This window comes from Canis aureus, chromosome 4 (genome assembly GCF_053574225.1).
Source record: "Canis aureus isolate CA01 chromosome 4, VMU_Caureus_v.1.0, whole genome shotgun sequence".
Lineage (NCBI taxonomy): Eukaryota > Metazoa > Chordata > Mammalia > Carnivora > Canidae > Canis > Canis aureus.
In genome coordinates this window covers 11,939,172-11,961,870 of record NC_135614.1, presented here as the reverse complement: position 1 = coordinate 11,961,870, position 22,699 = coordinate 11,939,172, and the positions used below count along the sequence as shown (strand labels likewise).

General features: G+C 61.8%; 8 non-coding genes across 8 annotated transcripts; all 8 read right to left on the bottom strand.

The window, feature by feature from the left end:
• Positions 1-580: 580 nt before the first annotated feature.
• Positions 581-699, bottom strand: LOC144313228 (5S ribosomal RNA). The gene has a single exon (XR_013378952.1). It is a non-coding gene; the product is annotated as a 5S ribosomal RNA (ribosomal RNA).
• Positions 700-2,399: 1,700 nt separating this feature from the next.
• On the bottom strand, positions 2,400-2,518 carry LOC144313227 (5S ribosomal RNA). Its single transcript, XR_013378951.1, has one exon. It is a non-coding gene; the product is annotated as a 5S ribosomal RNA (ribosomal RNA).
• Positions 2,519-4,208: 1,690 nt separating this feature from the next.
• Positions 4,209-4,327, bottom strand: LOC144313226 (5S ribosomal RNA). The gene has a single exon (XR_013378950.1). It is a non-coding gene; the product is annotated as a 5S ribosomal RNA (ribosomal RNA).
• A 10,706-nt stretch (positions 4,328-15,033) lies between these two features.
• Positions 15,034-15,152, bottom strand: LOC144313225 (5S ribosomal RNA). Its single transcript, XR_013378948.1, has one exon. It is a non-coding gene; the product is annotated as a 5S ribosomal RNA (ribosomal RNA).
• A 1,707-nt stretch (positions 15,153-16,859) lies between these two features.
• LOC144313223 (5S ribosomal RNA) lies at positions 16,860-16,978 on the bottom strand. Its single transcript, XR_013378946.1, has one exon. It is a non-coding gene; the product is annotated as a 5S ribosomal RNA (ribosomal RNA).
• A 1,665-nt stretch (positions 16,979-18,643) lies between these two features.
• On the bottom strand, positions 18,644-18,762 carry LOC144313222 (5S ribosomal RNA). Its single transcript, XR_013378945.1, has one exon. It is a non-coding gene; the product is annotated as a 5S ribosomal RNA (ribosomal RNA).
• Positions 18,763-20,463: 1,701 nt separating this feature from the next.
• LOC144313221 (5S ribosomal RNA) lies at positions 20,464-20,582 on the bottom strand. Its single transcript, XR_013378944.1, has one exon. It is a non-coding gene; the product is annotated as a 5S ribosomal RNA (ribosomal RNA).
• A 1,689-nt stretch (positions 20,583-22,271) lies between these two features.
• On the bottom strand, positions 22,272-22,390 carry LOC144313220 (5S ribosomal RNA). The gene has a single exon (XR_013378942.1). It is a non-coding gene; the product is annotated as a 5S ribosomal RNA (ribosomal RNA).
• Positions 22,391-22,699: the final 309 nt, after the last annotated feature.

Sequence of the window (22,699 nt, the reverse complement as noted above, 5' to 3'; positions counted from 1 at the left end):
GTTGCGGGTGGCTGGGTGGCTTGGTCGCTGGGGGCGGTGCTAGGGGCTGGGGGCGGGCCTGGGGGCGGGGCCTGGGGCGGGGCGAGGAGGGCCCGCAGGCAGGCCCGGCCCCCGGCCCCCGGCTCCCAAGCACCCCCCGCTCGGCCCCACCGAGGGCCTCGCAGGCCTGCGAGGACGGGATCCAGCCCCCACCCGTCTCCCCCCAGCGACCGCACCGCCCCCCCGCGCCCCCGCCCCGAGGTTCCGGCTGTCGCCCCGTCCCCTCCCTGGGCCCCTTCGGGCCCCCTCGGCCCCCTCGGCCCCCTGGGACGCGCGGCCGGCTAGGATGCGGGTGGGCGTCGTTGAAGGGCTGCGAGGTTGAAGGGCTGGGAGGAAGAGGAGGTGTGTGGTGTATGTAGTGGCGTCCTGCCCGTGCAGCGGGCGCCCTCGGTGCCCCGCGGCGCCCTGCGGTGGTCCCGGCGGGGCGGGGGCCATGGCAGGGGTCGTCCGGAGGGCGCCGCCGCCGCCGCCGCCGCCGCCGCCGCGTTGGGCGAGGGGGGTGTTGGCGGCAAAGGGACGGACAGGAAGGCCGAAGAAAAAAAGCCTACAGCACCCGGTATTCCCAGGCGGTCTCCCATCCAAGTACTAACCAGGCCCGACCCTGCTTAGCTTCCGAGATCAGACGAGATCGGGCGCGTTCAGGGTGGTATGGCCGTAGACGTCCGCGCCTGCCGCTGGGCGCCCCAAGAGCCTGCTCTGCGCCTCTCCAGGCCGGGCGCCCGCCGCTCCTCAGCCCTCCTCCGCCCGCCCTGTGCGGCCCGCCTGAACGCCTGCCTGCCTGCCTGCCTGCCTGCCTGCCTGCATGCTCGCCTGCCGGCCCGACTGATGGACTGACCGCCTCCCGCGCCGCGCCCGGGGTGGCGGAGGGCGCCTGCCCGGGCCGGGGGGTGGGGGCCAAGACGCGTCCCGCACCCCGGAGCCGAGTCTGTCGCGGGAGCCCGGGCGCGCTCCCGTCCCCGGCCTGTCGGGCTCGTCGCCGCCGCTCGGCTCCCCGGATGGCACGCCGCCCCACATCGGGCCGCTCGCTGGGGGCCGGGGGCCGGGGGCCGGGGGCCGGGGGCTGGGGCCTGGGGGCTGCGGGGGGGTGTCGGGGTGTGCCGCGGGCCGGGGCCGGCGCCGGCGGGCCCCTGGCCTCTCCTGTTCTTCAGCCCGCCTGGCTCAAAGCCAAGCCGGGGCCGCCCGCGCCGCCGGACCCCATCGTCGCACAGGCAGGGACACAGACACAGGTGCCCACGACACACACACACACAGACAGACGGAAGGACACAGGCACTCGGAGCTGGGCCACACGGCCTGTGGGGGCGAGGCAGCCACCCCGCCGGAGGGGCGCAGGCCCTGGAGCTGCGTCAGGAGCCCTGGCAGCCGCAGGCCCTGCAGCCACGGGGTCAGGGATGCCGTTCCGCTCCCATTCCTGCCCATCAGCCGAACCGCCGCGGGGCCGTGTGCCTGCGTGCGTGCGCGGCGCCCTGGCCCAGGCGCGGAGCGAGTGTCTGTGGTGTGTCTTGCTGTGTCCCGAGCGGCTCTTTTGGGCCTGGGTGCCGGCCGCCCCCGCGTCGCTGTGGTCTTGGCTGTCGCGGGGTCACGGAGCGCGGAGCCCGGCGCCAACGGGGGGCCTGAGGCCCCCGGCGGTCGGGCCGTCTGGTTGGTGTCCTGGGCACGCGGAGCGTGGACCCCGGGGCTGAGGGCCGAAGGGACGGTGGTCCGCGGGGGACGGAGGGCATGTCCTTCGGAGAGAAGGTGCAGGCGGGCCCGGGCCGAAGGTGGGGGGGGTGTTGCGGGTGGCTGGGTGGCTTGGTCGCTGGGGGCGGTGCTAGGGGCTGGGGGCGGGCCTGGGGGCGGGGCCTGGGGCGGGGCGAGGAGGGCCCGCAGGCAGGCCCGGCCCCCGGCCCCCGGCTCCCAAGCACCCCCCCCTCGGCCCCACGGAGGGCCTCGCAGGCCTGCGAGGACGGGATCCAGCCCCCACCCGTCTCCCCCCAGCGACCGCACCGCCCCCCCGCGCCCCCGCCCCGAGGTTCCGGCTGTCGCCCCGTCCCCTCCCTGGGCCCCTTCGGGCCCCCTCGGCCCCCTCGGCCCCCTGGGACGCGCGGCCGGCTAGGATGCGGGTGGGCGTCGTTGAAGGGCTGCGAGGTTGAAGGGCTGGGAGGAAGAGGAGGTGTGTGGTGTATGTAGTGGCGTCCTGCCCGTGCAGCGGGCGCCCTCGGTGCCCCGCGGCGCCCTGCGGTGGTCCCGGCGGGGCGGGGGCCATGGCAGGGGTCGTCCGGAGGGCGCCGCCGCCGCCGCCGCCGCCGCCGCCGCCGCCGCCGCGTTGGGCGAGGGGGGTGTTGGCGGCAAAGGGACGGACAGGAAGGCCGAAGAAAAAAAGCCTACAGCACCCGGTATTCCCAGGCGGTCTCCCATCCAAGTACTAACCAGGCCCGACCCTGCTTAGCTTCCGAGATCAGACGAGATCGGGCGCGTTCAGGGTGGTATGGCCGTAGACGTCCGCGCCTGCCGCTGGGCGCCCCAAGAGCCTGCTCTGCGCCTCTCCAGGCCGGGCGCCCGCCGCTCCTCAGCCCTCCTCCGCCCGCCCTGTGCGGCCCGCCTGAACGCCTGCCTGCCTGCCTGCCTGCCTGCCTGCCTGCCTGCATGCTCGCCTGCCGGCCCGACTGATGGACTGACCGCCTCCCGCGCCGCGCCCGGGGTGGCGGAGGGCGCCTGCCCGGGCCGGGGGGTGGGGGCCAAGACGCGTCCCGCACCCCGGAGCCGAGTCTGTCGCGGGAGCCCGGGCGCGCTCCCGTCCCCGGCCTGTCGGGCTCGTCGCCGCCGCTCGGCTCCCCGGATGGCACGCCGCCCCACATCGGGCCGCTCGCTGGGGGCCGGGGGCCGGGGGCCGGGGGCCGGGGGCTGGGGCCTGGGGGCTGCGGGGGGGTGTCGGGGTGTGCCGCGGGCCGGGGCCGGCGCCGGCGGGCCCCTGGCCTCTCCTGTTCTTCAGCCCGCCTGGCTCAAAGCCAAGCCGGGGCCGCCCGCGCCGCCGGACCCCATCGTCGCACAGGCAGGGACACAGACACAGGTGCCCACGACACACACACACACAGACAGACGGAAGGACACAGGCACTCGGAGCTGGGCCACACGGCCTGTGGGGGCGAGGCAGCCACCCCGCCGGAGGGGCGCAGGCCCTGGAGCTGCGTCAGGAGCCCTGGCAGCCGCAGGCCCTGCAGCCACGGGGTCAGGGATGCCGTTCCGCTCCCATTCCTGCCCATCAGCCGAACCGCCGCGGGGCCGTGTGCCTGCGTGCGTGCGCGGCGCCCTGGCCCAGGCGCGGAGCGAGTGTCTGTGGTGTGTCTTGCTGTGTCCCGAGCGGCTCTTTGGGCCTGGGTGCCGGCCGCCCCCGCGTCGCTGTGGTCTTGGCTGTCGCGGGGTCACGGAGCGCGGATCCCGGCGCCAACGGGGGGCCTGAGGCCCCCGGCGGTCGGGCCGTCTGGTTGGTGTCCTGGGCACGCGGAGCGTGGACCCCGGGGCTGAGGGCCGAAGGGACGGTGGTCCGCGGGGGACGGAGGGCATGTCCTTCGGAGAGAAGGTGCAGGCGGGCCCGGGCCGAAGGTGGGGGGGGTGTTGCGGGTGGCTGGGTGGCTTGGTCGCTGGGGGCGGTGCTAGGGGCTGGGGGCGGGCCTGGGGGCGGGGCCTGGGGCGGGGCGGCCCGGGCCCCCGGCCCCGGCTCCCAAGCACCCCCCCCCTCGGCCCCACCGAGGGCCTCGCAGGCCTGCGAGGACGGGATCCAGCCCCCACCCGTCTCCCCCCAGCGACCGCACCGCCCCCCCGCGCCCCCGCCCCGAGGTTCCGGCTGTCGCCCCGTCCCCTCCCTGGGCCCCTTCGGGCCCCCTCGGCCCCCTCGGCCCCCTGGGACGCGCGGCCGGCTAGGATGCGGGTGGGCGTCGTTGAAGGGCTGCGAGGTTGAAGGGCTGGGAGGAAGAGGAGGTGTGTGGTGTATGTAGTGGCGTCCTGCCCGTGCAGCGGCGCCCTCGTGCCCCGCGGCGCCCTGCGGTGGTCCCGGCGGGGCGGGGGCCATGGCAGGGGTCGTCCGGAGGGCGCCGCCGCCGCCGCCGCCGCCGCCGCCGCCGCCGCCGCCGCCGCGTTGGGCGAGGGGGGTGTTGGCGGCAAAGGGACGGACAGGAAGGCCGAAGAAAAAAAGCCTACAGCACCCGGTATTCCCAGGCGGTCTCCCATCCAAGTACTAACCAGGCCCGACCCTGCTTAGCTTCCGAGATCAGACGAGATCGGGCGCGTTCAGGGTGGTATGGCCGTAGACGTCCGCGCCTGCCGCTGGGCGCCCCAAGAGCCTGCTCTGCGCCTCTCCAGGCCGGGCGCCCGCCGCTCCTCAGCCCTCCTCCGCCCGCCCTGTGCGGCCCGCCTGAACGCCTGCCTGCCTGCCTGCCTGCCTGCCTGCCTGCATGCTCGCCTGCCGGCCCGACTGATGGACTGACCGCCTCCCGCGCCGCGCCCGGGGTGGCGGAGGGCGCCTGCCCGGGCCGGGGGTGGGGGCCAAGACGCGTCCCGCACCCGGAGCCGAGTCTGTCGCGGGAGCCCGGGCGCGCTCCCGTCCCCGGCCTGTCGGGCTCGTCGCCGCCGCTCGGCTCCCCGGATGGCACGCCGCCCCACATCGGGCCGCTCGCTGGGGGCCGGGGGCCGGGGGCCGGGGGCCGGGGGCTGGGGCCTGGGGGCTGCGGGGGGGTGTCGGGGTGTGCCGCGGGCCGGGGCCGGCGCCGGCGGGCCCCTGGCCTCTCCTGTTCTTCAGCCCGCCTGGCTCAAAGCCAAGCCGGGGCCGCCCGCGCCGCCGGACCCCATCGTCGCACAGGCAGGGACACAGACACAGTGCCCACGACACACACACACACAGACAGACGGAAGGACACAGGCACTCGGAGCTGGGCCACACGGCCTGTGGGGGCGAGGCAGCCACCCCGCCGGAGGGGCGCAGGCCCTGGAGCTGCGTCAGGAGCCCTGGCAGCCGCAGGCCCTGCAGCCACGCGGTCAGGGATGCCGTTCCGCTCCCATTCCTGCCCATCAGCCGAACCGCCGCGGGGCCGTGTGCCGTCCTGGCGTTTCATTGCATCTGAATCTTTGGGGTAAATCCCCAGCAGTGCAATTGCTGGGTCGTAGGGCAGGTCTATTTTTAACTCTTTGAGGAACCTCCGCACAGTTTTCCAGAGTGGCTACATCAGTTCACATTCCCACCAACAGTGCAAGAGGGTTCCCCTTTCTCCACATCCTCTCCAACATTTGTGGTTTCCTGCCTTGTTAATTTTCCCCATTCTCACTGGTGTGAGGTGGTATCTCATTGCGGTTTTGATTTGTATTTAAGCAGTGTTGTTTTGTTATGTATATTTCAATTTCCTTAAGCTTCCACAGCCTAAGGCTTAAGCCACAATTTCCTTAGGCTTTGAAAACACTTCTGTCTTAATGAAAGATGTTTGTTGAAAGATGCTTTCTACACAGTGTTAGTTGAATGAGTCAGGTTTATGGCATTTTCCTTATACTTCCACACATACATTTGAAAACACAACTTCATGAATTCATGAGATTTTTTCCAAGATTACATGAGATCAGGCTAAGCCAGAGGTTGCTTATCAGGTGGAGACACAAACAGCCTTAACATGTTGAAAGCCTCAAAAGTCGCCCATAGAGCCTGCCTGTGTATTCACATGGGTAGCTCCTGGGCTTGTTGTCCTGAGACTTCATATTTGGCCATACATCTCATGAGAGTTGCCCCAAGGTCTTATGAGATTTGGGTTAAGATGTCATGAGCTGTAGAACTAGAGAGAATCACCCCAAACTTTCCTGATACCCCAAAGGGAAGAGGTGGCTTTTTTCTGCAAGTGTCAAGTCCCAACCTGTCATGAATTGTTGAAAGCCTGGGCAAGCATCCAGGGAGCATTTCTTTGTGTTCAGATGAGCCAGATCCCAGGGTCATTGCCTCTTCCTGCACCTACTGCCCTCTTGTGTCTATCTAACATAATGCCTCTAAGAAACCTGGAGGTCATTCATCTCTATTTTAGTGCTCCGTTTTGACCCCCAAATCAGAATGGCATCTGTGGGCTTTTGTGAAATGCCAGGTATTCCCAGAGTTTCCCAAACCAGAAATGTCCCTGTGCTACCTATAAGACTGTACAAGAATTAGTATTAGGGGTTCCAAATCATGCTGAGTTCCTGTGAGATGTCTCCCCAGGCCTCATGAGGTTTTGCCATAGATTTTGTAAGATTAGGCCTGACCTCTCAGGAGATTTGAGTGTAATTACATGAGATCTGGCTAAAGAAAGAAGTAACTTATCTTTTTTTCTGGGAGGGTGGTGGTGGTGGTGGTGGTGACTTGCACAGACAGAATTCAAGTGTTAAAAAACTGAGAAAGCCTCCAGGGAGTCTGCTTATGTGCTCAGATATCCATCTCCAGGGCACATTGCTTCTTCCTTTTCCTCTAGTCCTCCTGTTTCTACCACTTCCAATTTAGTGTGAATAAGAGGCTGCAGGGCCCGTTCATCTGGAATTAGTGCGATGTTCCCTTCCCCCTTCACCCAGGATGCTGAATCACTAGGGGTATAGGATGAAACACCTTATGTGTTGGTGCAGGACGTGTCTGGGAGAATTTGTGAAACTGCAAATATTTCCAGTTGTTCCCAATCTTGGAATATGCCATACCTACGTACTTAAGTAGTTACAAAGCAGTCTTTCCTAGGGAGTGCCAGGTCCTACCAAGTGCCCAGGAGCATTGTCCAGAGATCTCATGAATTTTGGACCTAGATCTCACTGACCATAAGACCACGATCTTTTGAGATTTTGATGAAGTCTCACAAGATTTGGACTGAGATCACTCAAGACTTGCCTGAAGATCAAGTGTGGTCCCGCAAAGGGAAGACATTGCTAGATTCTGCATATGGTAAGTTTCAAACAGACTGTACTGAAATGTGGAAAGCCTGGGAAAGCACCCAGGGAGACTTCTTGTGTTCATATAAGCCAGCTCCCAGACTCCTTGCCTCTTCCTGCACCTTATGCCCTCCTGTGTCCCTCACCTATAACAATGCCAGTAAGGTATCTGGAGACCATTCATCCCTATTTCATTTTGACCCCAAATCAAAATGGCTAAGAAGATCCCACTCCTGCCAAATTCCTATGAGATTTCTCTCCATGTCTCATGAAATTTATCCATATATCTCTCAAGACTAGGTTTGACCACTCGAGAGATTTTGGCCAAGTTCCAAGGAGTAAGCTTTGATCTCTCAAGATTTGTCCAGAGATCTTGTGAGATTTGGTCCTAGGATTCCTGAGGGGTAGCCTGAAAGTTTTTGAGATTTGTCCAAATATTATAGGAGACCTTGCTAAGGAAAGAGGTGGCTTATCTTTTTTTACTAGAGTGAGGTGAGACAAACACAGAGAGCCTTAACCTGTTGAAAGACTAGGAAAGCCTCCAGGGAGTCTGCCTATGTGCTCAGATATCCAGCTCCAGGGCACATTGTTTCTTCCTTCTCCATCTGCCCTCCTGTTTCTATCACATCCAGTTTAGTGTGTCTAAGAGGCCACAGGGCCCATTTATCCTGAAATTGCTACTACCTTGTTACCCCTACTTCACCCAGGATGCTGAAACACCAGGGATTTGAGTGTGAGACACCATGTGTCTTCCTGCAGTTCCTATCTAGGAGCATTTGTGAAACTGCAAATATTAGCAGTTGTGCTCAATCGGGGCATGTGCCATCCCTACCTAGTCATGCAGCACAAAGCAGGCTCTGCTAGGGAGTGCCAAGTCCCTCAAGGGACTGGAAGCTTTGGCTAAAGAAAGGTCTCATGAGATTTGGCCCTAGATCTTGATGGCTGGTTCCAATATTGGGAGATTTTGATGAAATCTCATGAGATTTGAACTAAGATCATCCAAAACATGTTCCAAGATCATGTGAGATCTGGCAAAGGGAAGAGGTGACTTGTTTCTGCAGGTGAATCTAAAACAGGCCTTCCTGAAATGTCAGAAGCCTTGAAAAGTACCCAAGGAGCCTTTCTATGTGTTCAGATGAGCTAAGTTCCTGGCTCCTTGCCTCTTCCTGCACCTAATGCCCTCCTGTGTCTATTACCTCTAAGGTCATGTCGATAAGGGACTTGGAGGCCATTCATTCCTATTTTGGTGTCCTGTTTTGAACCACATATCACAATGGCGTCTGAGGGTATTTGTGGAATGCCAGATGTTTCCAGGAATCCGCAAAACATGCATGTCTCAGTGCTACCTATTATCCAGCACAGGAGTCCTGCCTAGGTTGTTCCCACCCTTGCCAAGTTCCCATGAGATTAGCTCCAGGTATTGTGATATTTGGCCATAGATCTTCTGAGATTTGGACAGATGTCTCAGGAAATTTTGGCTTAGATCCAAGTAGTGGCCTTTGATCTCAAAAGATTTGTCTAGAGATCATAAGATTTGGTCCGATGATTCCTGAGATGTAGCCTGAAAATTCCCATGATTTGCTACAAGATGACATAGATCTGGCAAAGGAAAGAGATGGCTTATCTTTTGGGGGGGATGGCAAGAAAGATGGAGATAGCCTCTAAGTCTTGAAAACATGGAAAAGGCCAGGCCTCCTGGGAGCCTGCCTGTGTGCCCAGATGTCTAGCTCACCTTTTGCCTTCACCTCCTGCCCTCTTGTTTCTATTGCCAACATTTTAATGTGAATAAGTGGTCACAGAGTTCATTCGTCCTAAGTTCAGTGCTACCTTGTTATCACCACAGAACTCAGGATGTTGAAACTCCAGGGTTTAGGTGCAAAGCACTTCATGTCTTCCAGCAGTTCATGCCTTTGTGCATTTGTAAAACTGCAAATATTGGCAGTTGTGCCCAATCCTGGCATATGCCATCCCTATCCACTTAAGCAGTCCAAGTAGGCTCTGCTAGGGAGTGTCAGAGCCTGCTGAAGGCCCAGGAACTTTGACCAGAGACGTCATGAGTTTGGGCTCTTGATCTCCCCAGTGAGGCCCATACTCTCACAAGATTTTAAATGAGATCTCATGAGATTTGGACTGAGATTGCATGAAATTCCCCGAAGATCAACTGAGATCTGGCAAATAGAAGAGGTGGCTTATTTCTGCAGCTGGTGAGTCTCAGACATATTGTCCTGAAATGTGGAAATCCTAGGAAAGCACCTGGGGAGTCTTCCTGTGTGTTCAAATGAGTCAGCTCCTATGCTCATTTGCCTCTCCCTGTGCCTACTGGACTCCTTTTTCTATCACCTCTAACTTAATCACTGTAAGAGATCTGGAGGCCATTCATCCCTATTTCAGGGCTCCGTATCGAATCTTAACATGAGAATGACATCTATGGGCAGTTGTATAATGCCAGGTGCTCCCAAGGTTCCCCAAACCAAGAATGTTCCAACATTAGCTATTAGTTGCACAGGAGTCAAGGCTAGGGAGTTCCCAGTCCTGCCAAGTTTCCATAAGATTTCTCATCGGTTCTCCCAAGATTTGGCCATAGATCTTGTGAGATTAGGCCCAACCTCTCAGGAGATTTTGGCTGAGTTCCACAATGGCCTTTGATCTCTCAAGATTTGTCCAGGGATCTCCTGAGATTTGGTCTGAGGTTTTCCTGATAGGTAACCTGAGAACTGGCATGATTTGCCCCAAGATTATGTGAGTTCTGGCTATGTTAAGAGGTGGCTTATCTTTATCTTTTTTTTTGGGGGGGGGGGGACTGGGGTTAAGGGGAAGACGACCACAGATTATTATTTGTATACCACAATGCTTTGATACTTGAACTCAATCACAAGAGGAAATGGGAAAGGAACTAAAATATTTGGAGGGTAAAGAGCATCCTATTAAATAATGAAAGCATCAACCAGGGAATTAAAGAAGAATTATTTTAAAATCATAGAAACAAATGAAAATGAAAACACAACTGTTCAAAACCTTTGGTATGCAGCAAAGGCAGTCCTAAGAGGGAAGTACATAGCAATACAAGCCTTTCTCAAGACACAAGAAAAGTCTCAAATACACAAGCTAACCATACATCAAAAGAAGCTGGAGAGAGAACAGCAAATAAAGCATAAACCAAACAGGAAATGGGAAATAATACAGAACAGAGCAGAAATCAATGAAAGAGGAACCAAAAAAAAAAAAAAAAAAACCCCACAATTGAACATATCAATGAAGCTAGGAGCTGGTTCTTTGAAAGAATTTATAAGGTCAGCAAGCCCTTAACCAGTCTTATCAACAAGAAAAGAGAAAGGATCCAAGTTAATATAATCAAGAATGAAAAAGAGATCACAACAAACACCAAGGAAATAAAAAACATCATTTTTTGATCAGCAAATATATGCCAACAAGTTAGGCAATCTGGAAGAAATGGATGCATTCCTGGAAACTTATAAACTACCAAATCTGAAACAGGAATAAAGAGAAAACCTGGGACCCCTGGGTGGCTCAGTGGTTGAGCATCTGTCTTCAACTCAGGGTGTGATCCTGGAGGCCTGAGATTGAGTCCCACATCAGGCTCCCTGCATGGTGCCTGCTTCTCCCTCTGCCTGTGTCTCTGTCTCTGTCTCTCTCTCTCATGAATAAATAAATAAAATCTTAAAAAAGAGAGAGAAAACCTGAACACACCCATAGCCAGCAAGAATTAAAGCAGTCATAAAAAAAAAAAAATCTCCCAACAACAAACAAGAGGCCAAGGCTGGATGGCTTCCCAGGGGAATTCTACCAAACATTTAAAGAACTAATACCTATTCTCATGTAGCTGCTTCAAAAATAGAAATGGAAGGAAAACTTCCAAACTCATTCTATGAGACCAGCATTACCTTGATCCTAAAACCAAAGACCCTACCAAAAAAGAGAATTACAAACCAATATCCCTGATGAGCATGGATGAAAAATTCTGACCAAAATACTAGTCAATAGTATCCAAAAGTACATTAGAAGGATTATTCACCATGACCAAGTAGGATTTATTCCTGGGCTGCAAAGGTGGTTCAACATCAACAAATCAATCAATGTGATATATTACATTATCAAAAAAAAGGACAAGAACTAAATAATTCTCTCAATTATTGCAAAAAAAAAGAGTTTGATAAAATACCTCATCCTTTCTTGACTAAAATGTTCCATAGTGTAGGAATGGAAGGAACATATCTTGGTATCATGAAAGCAATATACAAAAAGCCCACAGTGACTATCATTCTCAATGGGGAAAAACGAGTTTTTCCCTAAGGTCAGGAATATGACAGATGCTCACGCTTACAACTGTTGTCCAACATAGTACTAAGAGTCCTAGCCTCAGCAATCAGACAACAAAAAGACATAAAAGGCATTCAAATTAACGAAGATGTCAAACTCTCACTCTTTGCAGATGCCATGAAAACCCAAAAGACTCCACCCCAAAATAGCTGTAACTTACACAGCAAGTCAGCAATGTGGCAGGATATAAAATCAATGGACAGAAATTAGTAGCATTTCTTTACACGAACAATGCGACATAAGAAAATAAATTAAGGAATATATGCCATTTACATTTGCACAAAAAAACCCCACAAGGTACCTAGGAATAAACCTAACCAAAGAGATAAAGGATCTCTGCTCTAAAAATTACAGATGGCAGTTGAAGTCTCACCACACTTGGTGAAGGAGATATCACAAGATTTGAACTAGGATCCAACGAAACTTGGTGGAGAAGATATCGTGAGATGTGCGCTGAGATCTCTAGGTAAGAGGTGGACGAGATCAAGATATGGTAGAGACCTCAAAAGACTTGATAGAGGATATCTCAAGAGGCATGGGCCAAAATCACACGATAATTGGACAGCGACCTCATGAGACTTGGTAGAGGAGAACTCGCACGATGTGGGGTGAAATCATGCAAGAATTGGATTGAGAACTCATGATACTTGGTGAAGGAGATCTGATGAGATATGATCTGAGATCTCCCAAAACTTGGTGAAGGAGATTTCACACAATGTGGGCTGAGATCTCACAAAAATAGGTAGAGATATCTCTATCTATATTTGTACTGTGATCTCTCGAGGCTTGGTGGAAAAGATGTTGCAAAATGTGGCTGAGATCACGTGAAATTTGGACTAATACCTCATGACACTTGTGAGACATGGGCCAAGATTATGCAATATTTAGACTGTGATTTATTTCATGGGCAGCCCCGGTGGCCCAGTGGTTTAGCACCGCCTTCTGCCCAGGGCCTGATCCTGGAGACCTGGAATCAAGTCCCACGTTGGGCTCCCTGTATGGAGTCAGCTTCTCCCTCTGCCTGTGTCTCTGCCTCTCGCTTTCTCTCTCTCTGTGCCTCTCATGAATGAATAAATAAAATATTAAAAAAAAAAAAAAGACTGATATCATGAGGCTTAGGGAAGAGATCTCCAGAAACATGGACCAAGATTTCCCAAATTCGGGTGAAGATCACGTGAGATTTGGACAGAAACCTCGTGAGGCTTTAAGGAGTAGATCTCTGGAGATGTGGGCGGAGATCTCATGAGATTTGGACTGAAACGGGGGGGGGGGGGGGGGGGGGGGAGCTTGAGGGAGCAGAGCTCACGAGGTAAGATATCACCCAAGATTTGTACTGTGATCTCACAAGTACAGTGGGAGGAGATTTCAGGAGATGTGTAATGAGATCTTGCAAAATGCCTGCCAAGATCCTGCAAGATTTGAGAGAGATCTCACCAAATGAGAGCTGTTATCACATGAGATTTGGACAGAGATATAAAGACTTTTTCAGAGTAGGCCACTGGAATTGCAGGCCAAGATCTCATGATCTTAGTGGAGGAGATCTTGGACCATCCTGGTGAGACCTCAAGAGATTTGTGCTGAAGTCATGAGAGAATTGGCGGTGACTTCTTGAGATATGGACTGAGACATCTCGACGTTTGATGGAGGAAATATCACCATTGCCAGAACAAGATCACATGAGACTTGCACTGAGATCTTGCTAGGGTAGGTAGAAGAGATCATGCAACATGCTGGCTGAGATCTCGCATATTTGTCCTGATACCACGTCAGGCTTGAAAGAGGAAATCTTACAATATGCGGCCCGGGATCATAAGAGATATGGAATGAGATCTTGAGGGGCTTTTCAGAGGATACTCTGCAGAATTGCCAGCCGAGATCACATGAGATTAGCCCTGAGATATAGTGAGGCTTGGCAGAGGACATCTCACCAATTGCTAGCTGAAACTATGGGAGGTTTGGCTGGAGACCTCGCAATACTTAGCAGAGGAGTTCTTGCAAGATAGAAGACCAGATTATGTGAGATTTGGAGTGAGATCTTTCAGGGATTGGCAGAGGAGATCTGCACCAGCACTGCAGGCCGAGATCAACAAAGATTTGGACTGACACCTCACAAGAGAGGAAGCAAAATCATGCGAAATTTTAATGAGGTCTCGTCAGGTTTGGAGGAGGAGATCTCATGATTTGAAGGCTAAGATCATGAGAGATTTGGACTGAAATCTCCCAATGTTTGGCAGAGGAGAGATCACAAGATGTGGGAGGAGATCACATGACATATCATGATCACATGATATTTTATGAAGCTTCCCGCAGATTTCATGAGATGCCTAGCTAAGATCACATGAGACTTGAACTGAAACTTCCTGAGGCTTGGCAGAGGAGGTCACTAAAACTGTGAGCCAAGACCTCACAAGATTTACACTGAAGTCTTATGATATTTTGCAGTGACCTACTGAGATTTGGACTGAGAACTCACAGTACTTGGTGGAAGAAATTTCACAAATGCCTGGACAAGATCACATGCAATTTGGCCTGAGAAATCATGAGGCTTCACAGAAGATATCTCACAAGACATGAGATGAGATTCTGTGAAATTTAGACAGAGAACACAAGAAATGATGGGCACAATCATGTGAGATTTTGATCACCCAATACTTGTCAGAGGTGATCAAGGAAAATGCATGTGAGAGTTGCACAGAAGTCACATGAGATTTAATGGTGTCTGCGTGATTTGGTCTGAGATTTCCTGAGGCTTGGTGGATGAGACCTCACAATTTGAGGGTAGAGATTTGTGATATATATTTTTTTTTTTTTAATTTTAAAGTTTTTATTTATTTACTCATGAGAGAGTCAGAAACATAGGCAGAGTGAGAAGCAAGTTCCCTGCAGGAAGTCTATGCAAGCCTCCATTATAGGACCCCCCAAAAATGAATGAAGCCAAAGTTAAATGCTCAACAAATGAGTCACCCAGAAGGCATGATCAAGCCAAATTTAAACTGGGATCTCATGAGGCTTGGAGGACTAGATCTCATGAAATGCTGGCCAAATATTACAAGGTTTGGAATCAGATACCTTAAAGCATCAGAAAGGAGATTTCACCAGATGAAGGCAGAGATCAGGGGAAAATATGTACTGAGGTCTTCCAGGCTTTTAAGAGACAAGGGGGATTGATGACCAACATGAAATAATTTGGACTGAGATCTCAGAGCCTTGAAAGAGAAATATCAAACCTGCGGGCAGAGATCAAAACACTTTTGCACTGAAGTCAAGGAGATTTAGTCCTGTGCTCCAAGGAATATAAGTAAGAACTTGCATTCTCTGATAGAGAAAATCGAGTGAGATACCAAAGGTATATCATCTAATATTGCAGTGAGATGAAGTGAATCTACCTATACGACTCAAAATTTGATAGCCTAAATCACATGACTTCAAGGGAGATAACAAGAGGATTGGGAGAGAAGATCTTCCATGAAAGACAAGATCCGAAATATAAGGAAAAACTAATAAAGATATGCACAGGATATTTACAAAATACGACTAAAGTTTTCCGAAATTGGAAGAATACACGGAGAGAACTCACATACAAAATTCATAAAACCAAAAGATTAATACAAAGAATTGCATTTAGAATCCTAAAATATGGACATGGAGATAATAAGAGTAAAACAAACAGATGACGTTTATTCCAAAGATGAAACTCCCTGCCTCAACTATGCCACAAGAAAAAAGGAAGTTAAGGAAGGCAAAACAACAGGAAAAAAAAGCCTACAGCACCCGGTATTCCCAGGCGGTCTCCCATCCAAGTACTAACCAGGCCCGACCCTGCTTAGCTTCCGAGATCAGACGAGATCGGGCGCGTTCAGGGTGGTATGGCCGTAGACGTCCGCGCCTGCCGCTGGGCGCCCCAAGAGCCTGCTCTGCGCCTCTCCAGGCCGGGCGCCCGCCGCTCCTCAGCCCTCCTCCGCCCGCCCTGTGCGGCCCGCCTGAACGCCTGCCTGCCTGCCTGCCTGCCTGCCTGCATGCTCGCCTGCCGGCCCGACTGATGGACTGACCGCCTCCCGCGCCGCGCCCGGGGTGGCGGAGGGCGCCTGCCCGGGCCGGGGGGTGGGGGCCAAGACGCGTCCCGCACCCCGGAGCCGAGTCTGTCGCGGGAGCCCGGGCGCGCTCCCGTCCCCGGCCTGTCGGGCTCGTCGCCGCCGCTCGGCTCCCCGGATGGCACGCCGCCCCACATCGGGCCGCTCGCTGGGGGCCGGGGGCCGGGGGCCGGGGGCCGGGGGCTGGGGCCTGGGGGCTGCGGGGGGGTGTCGGGGTGTGCCGCGGGCCGGGGCCGGCGCCGGCGGGCCCCTGGCCTCTCCTGTTCTTCAGCCCGCCTGGCTCAAAGCCAAGCCGGGGCCGCCCGCGCCGCCGGACCCCATCGTCGCACAGGCAGGGACACAGACACAGGTGCCCACGACACACACACACACAGACAGACGGAAGGACACAGGCACTCGGAGCTGGGCCACACGGCCTGTGGGGGCGAGGCAGCCACCCCGCCGGAGGGGCGCAGGCCCTGGAGCTGCGTCAGGAGCCCTGGCAGCCGCAGGCCCTGCAGCCACGGGGTCAGGGATGCCGTTCCGCTCCCATTCCTGCCCATCAGCCGAACCGCCGCGGGGCCGTGTGCCTGCGTGCGTGCGCGGCGCCCTGGCCCAGGCGCGGAGCGAGTGTCTGTGGTGTGTCTTGCTGTGTCCCGAGCGGCTCTTTGGGCCTGGGTGCCGGCCGCCCCCGCGTCGCCGTGGTCTTGGCTGTCGCGGGGTCACGGAGCGCGGAGCCCGGCGCCAACGGGGGGCCTGAGGCCCCCGGCGGCCGGGACGTCTGGTTGGTGTCCTGGGCACGCGGAGCGTGGCCCCCGGGGCTGAGGGCCGAAGGGACGGTGGTCCGCGGGGGACGGAGGGCATGTCCTTCGGAGAGAAGGTGCAGGCGGGCCCGGGCCGAAGGTGGGGGGGGTGTTGCGGGTGGCTGGGTGGCTTGGTCGCTGGGGGCGGTGCCAGGGAATTGCTAGGGGCTGGGGGCGGGCCTGGGGGCGGGGCCCGGGGCGGGGCGAGGAGGGCCCGCAGGCAGGCCCGGCCCCCGGCCCCCAAGCACCCCCCCTCGGCCCCACGGAGGGCCTCGCAGGCCTGCGAGGACGGGATCCAGCCCCCACCCGTCTCCCCCCAGCGACCGCACCGCCCCCCCGCGCCCCCGCCCCGAGGTTCCGGCTGTCGCCCCGTCCCCTCCCTGGGCCCCTTCGGGCCCCCTCGGCCCCCTCGGCCCCCTGGGACGCGCGGCCGGCTAGGATGCGGGTGGGCGTCGTTGAAGGGCTGCGAGGTTGAAGGGCTGGGAGGAAGAGGAGGTGTGTGGTGTATGTAGTGGCGTCCTGCCCGTGCAGCGGGCGCCCTCGGTGCCCCGCGGCGCCCTGCGGTGGTCCCGGCGGGGCGGGGGCCATGGCAGGGGTCGTCCGGAGGGCGCCGCCGCCGCCGCCGCCGCCGCCGCCGCCGCCGCCGCCGCCGCCGCGTTGGGCGAGGGGGGTGTTGGCGGCAAAGGGACGGACAGGAAGGCCGAAGAAAAAAAGCCTACAGCACCCGGTATTCCCAGGCGGTCTCCCATCCAAGTACTAACCAGGCCCGACCCTGCTTAGCTTCCGAGATCAGACGAGATCGGGCGCGTTCAGGGTGGTATGGCCGTAGACGGCCGCGCCTGCCGCTGGGCGCCCCAAGAGCCTGCTCTGCGCCTCTCCAGGCCGGGCGCCCGCCGCTCCTCAGCCCTCCTCCGCCCGCCCTGTGCGGCCCGCCTGAACGCCTGCCTGCCTGCCTGCCTGCCTGCATGCTCGCCTGCCGGCCCGACTGATGGACTGACCGCCTCCCGCGCCGCGCCCGGGGTGGCGGAGGGCGCCTGCCCGGGCCGGGGGGTGGGGGCCAAGACGCGTCCCGCACCCCGGAGCCGAGTCTGTCGCGGGAGCCCGGGCGCGCTCCCGTCCCCGGCCTGTCGGGCTCGTCGCCGCCGCTCGGCTCCCCGGATGGCACGCCGCCCCACATCGGGCCGCTCGCTGGGGGCCGGGGGCCGGGGGCTGGGGCCTGGGGGCTGCGGGGGGGTGTCGGGGTGTGCCGCGGGCCGGGGCCGGCGCCGGCGGGCCCCTGGCCTCTCCTGTTCTTCAGCCCGCCTGGCTCAAAGCCAAGCCGGGGCCGCCCGCGCCGCCGGACCCCATCGTCGCACAGGCAGGGACACAGACACAGGTGCCCACGACACACACACACACAGACAGACGGAAGGACACAGGCACTCGGAGCTGGGCCACACGGCCTGTGGGGGCGAGGCAGCCACCCCGCCGGAGGGGCGCAGGCCCTGGAGCTGCGTCAGGAGCCCTGGCAGCCGCAGGCCCTGCAGCCACGGGGTCAGGGATGCCGTTCCGCTCCCATTCCTGCCCATCAGCCGAACCGCCGCGGGGCCGTGTGCCTGCGTGCGTGCGCGGCGCCCTGGCCCAGGCGCGGAGCGAGTGTCTGTGGTGTGTCTTGCTGTGTCCCGAGCGGCTCTTTGGGCCTGGGTGCCGGCCGCCCCCGCGTCGCTGTGGTCTTGGCTGTCGCGGGGTCACGGAGCGCGGAGCCCGGCGCCAACGGGGGGCCTGAGGCCCCCGGCGGCCGGGCCGTCTGGTTGGTGTCCTGGGCACGCGGAGCGTGGCCCCCGGGGCTGAGGGCCGAAGGGACGGTGGTCCGCGGGGGACGGAGGGCATGTCCTTCGGAGAGAAGGTGCAGGCGGGCCCGGGCCGAAGGTGGGGGGGGTGTTGCGGGTGGCTGGGTGGCTTGGTCGCTGGGGGCGGTGCTAGGGGCTGGGGGCGGGCCTGGGGGAGGGGCCTGGGGCGGGGCGAGGAGGGCCCGCAGGCAGGCCCGGCCCCCGGCCCCCGGCCCCCGGCCCCCAACCACCCCCCCCTCGGCCCCACGGAGGGCCTCGCAGGCCTGTGAGGACGGGATCCAGCCCCCACCCGTCTCCCCCCAGCGACCGCACCGCCCCCCCGCGCCCCAGCCCCGAGGTTCCGGCTGTCGCCCCGTCCCCTCCCTGGGCCGCTTCGGGCCCCCTCGGCCCCCTCGGCCCCCTGAGACACGCGGCCGGCTAGGATGCGGGTGGGCGTCGTTGAAGGGCTGGGAGGAAGAGGAGGTGTGTGGTGTATGTAGTGGCGTCCTGCCCGTGCAGCGGGCGCCCTCGGTGCCCCGCGGCGCCCTGCGGTGGTCCCGGCGGGGCGGGGGCCATGGCAGGGGTCGTCCGGAGGGCGCCGCCGCCGCCGCCGCCGCCGCCGCCGCCGCCGCGTTGGGCGAGGGGGGTGTTGGCGGCAAAGGGACGGACAGGAAGGCCGAAGAAAAAAAGCCTACAGCACCCGGTATTCCCAGGCGGTCTCCCATCCAAGTACTAACCAGGCCCGACCCTGCTTAGCTTCCGAGATCAGACGAGATCGGGCGCGTTCAGGGTGGTATGGCCGTAGACGTCCGCGCCTGCCGCTGGGCGCCCCAAGAGCCTGCTCTGCGCCTCTCCAGGCCGGGCGCCCGCCGCTCCTCAGCCCTCCTCCGCCCGCCCTGTGCGGCCCGCCTGAACGCCTGCCTGCCTGCCTGCCTGCCTGCATGCTCGCCTGCCGGCCCGACTGATGGACTGACCGCCTCCCGCGCCGCGCCCGGGGTGGCGGAGGGCGCCTGCCCGGGCCGGGGGGTGGGGGCCAAGACGCGTCCCGCACCCCGGAGCCGAGTCTGTCGCGGGAGCCCGGGCGCGCTCCCGTCCCCGGCCTGTCGGGCTCGTCGCCGCCGCTCGGCTCCCCGGATGGCACGCCGCCCCACATCGGGCCGCTCGCTGGGGGCCGGGGGCCGGGGGCCGGGGGCCGGGGGCTGGGGCCTGGGGGCTGCGGGGGGGTGTCGGGGTGTGCCGCGGGCCGGGGCCGGCGCCGGCGGGCCCCTGGCCTCTCCTGTTCTTCAGCCCGCCTGGCTCAAAGCCAAGCCGGGGCCGCCCGCGCCGCCGGACCCCATCGTCGCACAGGCAGGGACACAGACACAGGTGCCCACGACACACACACACACAGACAGACGGAAGGACACAGGCACTCGGAGCTGGGCCACACGGCCTGTGGGGGCGAGGCAGCCACCCCGCCGGAGGGGCGCAGGCCCTGGAGCTGCGTCAGGAGCCCTGGCAGCCGCAGGCCCTGCAGCCACGGGGTCAGGGATGCCGTTCCGCTCCCATTCCTGCCCATCAGCCGAACCGCCGCGGGGCCGTGTGCCTGCGTGCGTGCGCGGCGCCCTCGCCCAGGCGCGGAGCGAGTGTCTGTGGTGTGTCTTGCTGTGTCCCGAGCGGCTCTTTTGGGCCTGGGTGCCGGCCGCCCCCGCGTCGCTGTGGTCTTGGCTGTCGCGGGGTCACGGAGCGCGGAGCCCGGCGCCAACGGGGGGCCTGAGGCCCCCGGCGGTCGGGCCGTCTGGTTGGTGTCCTGGGCACGCGGAGCGTGGACCCCGGGGCTGAGGGCCGAAGGGACGGTGGTCCGCGGGGGACGGAGGGCATGTCCTTCGGAGAGAAGGTGCAGGCGGGCCCGGGCCGAAGGTGGGGGGGGTGTTGCGGGTGGCTGGGTGGCTTGGTCGCTGGGGGCGGTGCTAGGGGCTGGGGGCGGGCCTGGGGGCGGGGCCTGGGGCGGGGCGAGGAGGGCCCGCAGGCAGGCCCGGCCCCCGGCCCCCGGCTCCCAAGCACCCCCCCCTCGGCCCCACGGAGGGCCTCGCAGGCCTGCGAGGACGGGATCCAGCCCCCACCCGTCTCCCCCCAGCGACCGCACCGCCCCCCCGCGCCCCCGCCCCGAGGTTCCGGCTGTCGCCCCGTCCCCTCCCTGGGCCCCTTCGGGCCCCCTCGGCCCCCTCGGCCCCCTGGGACGCGCGGCCGGCTAGGATGCGGGTGGGCGTCGTTGAAGGGCTGCGAGGTTGAAGGGCTGGGAGGAAGAGGAGGTGTGTGGTGTATGTAGTGGCGTCCTGCCCGTGCAGCGGGCGCCCTCGGTGCCCCGCGGCGCCCTGCGGTGGTCCCGGCGGGGCGGGGGCCATGGCAGGGGTCGTCCGGAGGGCGCCGCCGCCGCCGCCGCCGCCGCCGCCGCCGCCGCCGCCGCCGCCGCGTTGGGCGAGGGGGGTGTTGGCGGCAAAGGGACGGACAGGAAGGCCGAAGAAAAAAAGCCTACAGCACCCGGTATTCCCAGGCGGTCTCCCATCCAAGTACTAACCAGGCCCGACCCTGCTTAGCTTCCGAGATCAGACGAGATCGGGCGCGTTCAGGGTGGTATGGCCGTAGACGTCCGCGCCTGCCGCTGGGCGCCCCAAGAGCCTGCTCTGCGCCTCTCCAGGCCGGGCGCCCGCCGCTCCTCAGCCCTCCTCCGCCCGCCCTGTGCGGCCCGCCTGAACGCCTGCCTGCCTGCCTGCCTGCCTGCCTGCATGCTCGCCTGCCGGCCCGACTGATGGACTGACCGCCTCCCGCGCCGCGCCCGGGGTGGCGGAGGGCGCCTGCCCGGGCCGGGGGGTGGGGGCCAAGACGCGTCCCGCACCCCGGAGCCGAGTCTGTCGCGGGAGCCCGGGCGCGCTCCCGTCCCCGGCCTGTCGGGCTCGTCGCCGCCGCTCGGCTCCCCGGATGGCACGCCGCCCCACATCGGGCCGCTCGCTGGGGGCCGGGGGCCGGGGGCCGGGGGCTGGGGCCTGGGGGCTGCGGGGGGGTGTCGGGGTGTGCCGCGGGCCGGGGCCGGCGCCGGCGGGCCCCTGGCCTCTCCTGTTCTTCAGCCCGCCTGGCTCAAAGCCAAGCCGGGGCCGCCCGCGCCGCCGGACCCCATCGTCGCACAGGCAGGGACACAGACACAGGTGCCCACGACACACACACACACAGACAGACGGAAGGACACAGGCACTCGGAGCTGGGCCACACGGCCTGTGGGGGCGAGGCAGCCACCCCGCCGGAGGGGCGCAGGCCCTGGAGCTGCGTCAGGAGCCCTGGCAGCCGCAGGCCCTGCAGCCACGGGGTCAGGGATGCCGTTCCGCTCCCATTCCTGCCCATCAGCCGAACCGCCGCGGGGCCGTGTGCCTGCGTGCGTGCGCGGCGCCCTGGCCCAGGCGCGGAGCGAGTGTCTGTGGTGTGTCTTGCTGTGTCCCGAGCGGCTCTTTGGGCCTGGGTGCCGGCCGCCCCCGCGTCGCTGTGGTCTTGGCTGTCGCGGGGTCACGGAGCGCGGAGCCCGGCGCCAACGGGGGGCCTGAGGCCCCCGGCGGTCGGGCCGTCTGGTTGGTGTCCTGGGCACGCGGAGCGTGGACCCCGGGGCTGAGGGCCGAAGGGACGGTGGTCCGCGGGGGACGGAGGGCATGTCCTTCGGAGAGAAGGTGCAGGCGGGCCCGGGCCGAAGGTGGGGGGGGTGTTGCGGGTGGCTGGGTGGCTTGGTCGCTGGGGGCGGTGCTAGGGGCTGGGGGCGGGCCTGGGGGCGGGGCCTGGGGCGGGGCGAGGAGGGCCCGCAGGCAGGCCCGGCCCCCGGCCCCCGGCTCCCAAGCACCCCCCCCCTCGGCCCCACCGAGGGCCTCGCAGGCCTGCGAGGACGGGATCCAGCCCCCACCCGTCTCCCCCCAGCGACCGCACCGCCCCCCCGCGCCCCCGCCCCGAGGTTCCGGCTGTCGCCCCGTCCCCTCCCTGGGCCCCTTCGGGCCCCCTCGGCCCCCTCGGCCCCCTGGGACGCGCGGCCGGCTAGGATGCGGGTGGGCGTCGTTGAAGGGCTGCGAGGTTGAAGGGCTGGGAGGAAGAGGAGGTGTGTGGTGTATGTAGTGGCGTCCTGCCCGTGCAGCGGGCGCCCTCGGTGCCCCGCGGCGCCCTGCGGTGGTCCCGGCGGGGCGGGGGCCATGGCAGGGGTCGTCCGGAGGGCGCCGCCGCCGCCGCCGCCGCCGCCGCCGCCGCCGCCGCGTTGGGCGAGGGGGGTGTTGGCGGCAAAGGGACGGACAGGAAGGCCGAAGAAAAAAAGCCTACAGCACCCGGTATTCCCAGGCGGTCTCCCATCCAAGTACTAACCAGGCCCGACCCTGCTTAGCTTCCGAGATCAGACGAGATCGGGCGCGTTCAGGGTGGTATGGCCGTAGACGTCCGCGCCTGCCGCTGGGCGCCCCAAGAGCCTGCTCTGCGCCTCTCCAGGCCGGGCGCCCGCCGCTCCTCAGCCCTCCTCCGCCCGCCCTGTGCGGCCCGCCTGAACGCCTGCCTGCCTGCCTGCCTGCCTGCCTGCATGCTCGCCTGCCGGCCCGACTGATGGACTGACCGCCTCCCGCGCCGCGCCCGGGGTGGCGGAGGGCGCCTGCCCGGGCCGGGGGGTGGGGGCCAAGACGCGTCCCGCACCCCGGAGCCGAGTCTGTCGCGGGAGCCCGGGCGCGCTCCCGTCCCCGGCCTGTCGGGCTCG